The following is a 6,000-nucleotide window of genomic DNA, read 5'->3' on the forward strand; positions in this document are numbered from 1 at the left end:
ATGACCTAAAAAATAACTTTAGGAGAATATTTGAGGGTCTTAAAGAGGAAATGAAAAACTCCCCCAAAAAATGGAGGAAAAAAACAAACAAAAAATGGAAGACATCAACAAATCCCTTAGAGAAAACCAAGAAAAAGCAATCAAACATATGAAAGAAACTATTCAAGACTTGAAAACCGAAATAGAGACAATAAAGGAAACACAAGCCAAGGGAATTATAGAAACAGAAATCATGAGAAACAATCAGGAACCACAAATGCAAGCATAAACAGCAGAATACAAGAGATGAAAGAGAGAATCTCAAGCACTGAAGATACAATAGAGGAAATAGACTCCTCAGCCAAAGAAAACATTAAATCTAACAAAATATCCAAGAAATATGGGACACCATGAAAAGACCAAACCTAAGAATAATAGGTATAGAAGAAGGAGAAGTTCAACTCAAAAGTACAGAAAACAACAACAAAAAAAGTACAGAAAACATATTTAAAAAACTCATAGAAGAAAACTTTCCCAACCCAAAGAAAGATATGCTTATGAAGATACAAAAAGCTTACAGAACACCAAATAGGGGATTTAAAAAGTCCCCCTGCCATATAATAATCAAAACACTAAACATACAGAATAAAGAAAGAATATTAAGAACTGCAAAAGAAAAAGGCCAAGTAACATATAAAGGTAGACCTATCAGAATTACACCTGACTTCTTAATGGAGACAATGAAAGCCAGAAGGTCCTGGTCAAGCATTATGCAGACATTAAGAGACCACAGGTGCCAGCAAAACTTTCAATCACCATAGAAGGACAAAACAAGATATTCATGACAAAATCATATTTAACCAATACCTAGCCACAAACCCAGCCCTACACAAAGTACTAGAAGAAAAACTCCAACCCAAGGAAGTTGGCTACATCAACAAGAACACAGACAATTGATGATCTCACAGCAGCAAATCCCAAAGAAGGAAAAAAAAACACACAAAACGACATCACCAACAACGAAAACTAACTTAACAGGAGATAGCAATCACTGGTCATTAATATCCCTTAATATAAATGTACTCAACTCACCTATAAAAAGACACAGGCTAACAGATTGGATATGAAAAAAGAATCCATTATTCTGCTGCATACAAGAAACACACCTCAACCTCAAAGACAGACATCACCTCAGAGTAAAGGGTTGGGAAAATTTTTCCAATCAAATGGACGTAAGAAACAAGCTGGTGTAGCTATCCTAATATCTAACAAAACAGACTTCAAACTAAAATCAATCAGAAGAGACAAAGAAGGACATTTCATATTAGTCACAGGAAAAATCCATCAAGAGGAAATCTCAATACTGAAATCTATGCCCCGAATACAAGGGCACCCTCATATGTAAAAGAAATGCTTCTAAAGCTTAAATCATGCATTAAACCCCCACATACTAATAGTGGGAGACTTCAACACTCCCCTCTCACCACTGGACAGGTCAGCCAGACAAAAAATTAAGAGAAATAAGGGAACTATCAGATGTTATGACTCAAATGGACTTAACAGACATCTATAAAACATTCCATCCTAACATAAAAGAATATACTTTCTTCCAGCACCTCATGGAACCTTCTCAAAAATTGACCACATACTCGGTAACAAAACAAACCTTAAGCGATACAAAAAAATGGAATAACCCCATGTATCTTATCAGATCATCATGGCTTAAGATTAAAATTCAACAGGAACACTAATTCTAGAAAGCCCACAAACACATGGAAATTAAACAATGCTCACCTGAAGCATCAATGGATCAAGGAAGAAATAAAGGAAGAAATTAAAGACTTCCTAAAATTCAATGAAAATGACCAAACAACATACCCAAATTTATGGGACACAATGAAAGCAGTGTTAAGAGCAAAGTTCATAGCACTAAACGCCTACATAAAGAAGCTGGAAAATTCTCACACTAGTGAATTAATAGAACATTTGAAAACTTTAGAACAAAAAGAAGCAAACTCACCCAAGAGAACTAGATAGCAGGAAATAATCAAATTGAGAGCTGAAATCAACAAAATAGAAACAAAGAAAACAATGCAAAGACTCAATGAGACAAAGAGTTGGTTCTTTGAGAAAAATCAACAAAATAGACAAACCTTTATCTGAACTAATCAAAAGGCAGAAAGAGAATATCCAAATAAACAAAATCAGAAATGAAAAGGGGGACATAACAACAGACAGGAAGGAAATCCAAAGAATCATCAGGTCATATTTCGAAAACCTGTATTCCCCCAAATTGGAAAACTTAAAGGAAATGAACAACTTCCTGGATAAATATCACTTACCAAAATTAAATCAAGATCAGATAAGCAAATTAAATAGACTTATAACTGCTAAAAGAAATAGGAATAGTCATCAAAAGTCTCCCAACCAAAAAAAAATTGTTCCACAAAATAGAAACAGAAAGAACATTGCCAAACTCTTCTTATGAGGCTACAATTGCCCTGATACCCAAACCACATAAAGGTATTACTAAGAAAGAGAATTACAGACCTGCTGCAGGAGCTCCTTCTGCTCCTTCAGCCAATAGCCTTTAAGATACCAACCCACTTGGGCATGGTCTTTTTGCTTTAAAAAGCAGCAGTAGCCCTGCTCTCTCTCTCTCTCTCTCTCTCTCTCTCTCTCTCTCTCTCTCTCTCTCTCTCTCTCTCTCTCCTCTTGCTCTGCTTTCTGCTACTAGACTCTGTTCCTGGTCGTGCAGAGGGCTGTTGTCTAGGACAGTGATCTGTAAGTTTTTCTCTTAAATAAATAATCCTTTTATTAATCATAATTGTTTTGTGACTTACATCTACACAGACCAAGCCCACTCATGAACATTGATGCAAAAATACTGACAGATCAAATCCAAGAACACATCAGAACCATCATCCACTATGATCAAGTTGGCTTCATCCCACAGATACATGGATGGTTCAACATACAAAAATCTGTAAATGTAATACACCACATAAACAAACTGAAAAATAAATACCAAATGATCATTTCATTAGATGTTGAAAAAGCCTTTGACAAAATACAACATCCCTTCAATGATTAAGGTCTTGGAGAGAGCAGGGATACAAGGCATTATATAGCAAGCCAACAGCCAACATCAAACTAAATGGAGAGAAACTCCCAGCAGATCCCACTGAAATCAGGACCAAGACAAGGTTGTTCACTCTCTCCATATCTATTCAATATAGTTTTTGAGGTCTCAGCTAGAGCAATAAGACAACAAAAGGAGATCAAGGGGATACAAATCAAAAAAGAAGAAGTCAAACTCTCACTATTTGCTGATGATACGATAGTTTACATAAGCAACCCCAAAAATTCTACCAAGGAACTTCTACAATTCATAAACACTTTCAGTATTGTAGCAGGATACAAGATTAACTAATAACAATCAGTAACCCTCCTGTACACAGATGATAAATGTCTTGAGAAATCAGACAAACATCACAATAGCCACAAATAGTATAAAATATCTTGGAGTAACTCTAAGCAAGCAAGTGGAAGACTTGTATGACAAGAACTTTAAATCTTTGAAGAAAGAAATTGAAGAAGACACCAGAAAGTGGAAAGATCTCCCATGCTCTTGGGTAGGCAGAATTAACATAGTAAAAATGGCAATCTTACCAAAAGCAATCTACAAATTTAACACAATGCCCAGCAAAATCCCAGCAAAATTCTTCAAAGACCTTGAAAGAACGGTACTCAACTTCATATGGAAAAGCAAAAGCCCAGGGTAGCCAAAACAATCCTGTACAATAAAAGAACTTCTGGAAGCATCACAATCCCTGACTTCAAACTCTACTACAGAGCTACAGTACTGAAAACAGCCTGGTATTGGCATAAGAACAGATAGAAGGGCCAATGGAACTGAATAGAAGATCCGGATATTAATCCACACACTTTTGAACACCTGATTTTTGACAAAGAAACAAAAAATATCAAATGGAATAAAAGAAAGCATATGTAACAAGTGGTGATGGCATAACTGCATATCAACATGTAGAAGAATGAAATTAGACCCATATCTATCACCATGCACAAAACTCAAGTCCAAATGTGTCAAAGACCTCAACATACAGCCAGCCACACTGAACCTTACAGAAGAGAAAGAGGGAAATACACTTGAACGCATTGGCACAGGGAACCACTTCCTAAATATAACCCCAGTAGCACAGACACTGAGAGAAACAATTAGTAAGTGGGACCTCCTGAAACTGAAAAGCTTCTGTAAAGCAAAGGACATGGTTAAAAAGACAAAACAACAGCCTACAGAATGGGAAAAGATCTTCACCAACTCCACATTGGACAGAGGTACAGCCCCTTTGGATATCAGTATGGCAATTTCTCAGAAAACTAGGAAACAACCTTCCTCAAGTCCCAGAAATATCACATTTATATACTCAAAGGATGCTCAATTGTACCACAAGGACATGCCCTCAACTATGTTCATAGCAGTATTGTTTGTCATAGCCACAACCTGGAAACAACCTAAATGCCCCTCGACTGAAGAATGGATAAGGAAAATGTAGTACATTTACACAATGGAGTACTACACAGCAGAAAAAATAATGACATCTTGAAATTTGCAGGAAAATGGATGGATCTAGAAAACATCATATTGAGTGAGTTAACTCAGACCCAGAAAGGCAAATATGTACTCACTCATAAGTGGTTTTTAAACATAAAACAAAGAAAACTAGCCTACAAATCATAATCCCAGAGAACCTAGACAACAATGAGGACCCTAACAGAGACATACATGGATCTAATCTACATGGGAAGTAGAAAAAGACAAGATCTCTTGAGTAAATTGGGAGCATGGGGACCTTGGGGAGTGTTGAAGGGGAAGGGAGAGAAAGGGAGAGGATCAGAGAAAATGTAGAGTTCAATAAAAATCAATAAAAAATCTAAAAATAAATTAAAATAAAACTAAGTGACAGGAGGGGGTAGGGTGGCTGGGGAGGGAGATTGGAGAGATGGCTCAGTGGTTAGGAGCTCTGCACTTAACTGTTTTTCCAGAGGTCCTGGGTTCAATTCCCAGCATCCACACGGCAGCTCAAAATTGTCTGTAACTCTCCTTCTAGAGGATTTGACACCTGCACACAGACATGCATGCAGGCAAAACACCATAAAACGAAAATTAAAACATTAATAGAAACAAACAGAAAACTCAGCAGGGCAGCCAATGTGGAGCAGATTGGAAGGTGGAGGACTTTCCCACTGCTACCAGCTTCAGCCTTCAGTCTTCCTGGTTGGCTGCACTCCTGACATTCCTCTCCATTAAATTCCAGTCCTTGTGTAGAAATGACTTGGTCTCTGTGCTGGGCTTACGCTGGAGACAGGAGAGGCTTTTGTCATTTGGAGATTGTGAAATGGTCTTCAGAAATAGGTGTCATCCTTCTTTGATAGCCAGCCATGGACTTGATGCCACACCTGGCACTGAGGTGTGGATATTGAGCCATTCCCATTTCTAGGTCCCAAGAGCATTTTCATTTTCTATTCCTCATCTACAGCCATGTGAGCCTTCACCTGCACCCATCAGAGAGTATAAAACACCCGCATGTAACTTCTAGAGTCTGTGAAGTAAAAATATGATGGATGGATGGATGGATGGATGGATGGATGGATGGATGGATGGATGGATTTAATGGCATATTAGACATTGCTGAAGGAGGAACAGGCAAACTTCAAAGACAGAATAGAAACCACCCTGAAGGAAAACCAGAAATTTTGAAATGTGTGACAAGATTGACACCCCCTTTCTCTCCCTCTGTCCTTACCTTCTTTCTTCCACCTTACTTTCTTTATTCCCTTCTTCCTCCTTTCCTGTTCTCCTTCCTTCCCTCCTTCCTTGAACTAGCAGCAGTTTATTGGACAGCAGAGGTTAAAAATATCTTGCCTACATGTAAACAGAAACAGAAGTGATCATGTGCTGAGCGCAGACACCCAGGCAGGGATATAAAGTGCCCAGAC

Source organism: Chionomys nivalis, chromosome 8, assembly GCF_950005125.1.
Source record: "Chionomys nivalis chromosome 8, mChiNiv1.1, whole genome shotgun sequence".
Lineage (NCBI taxonomy): Eukaryota > Metazoa > Chordata > Mammalia > Rodentia > Cricetidae > Chionomys > Chionomys nivalis.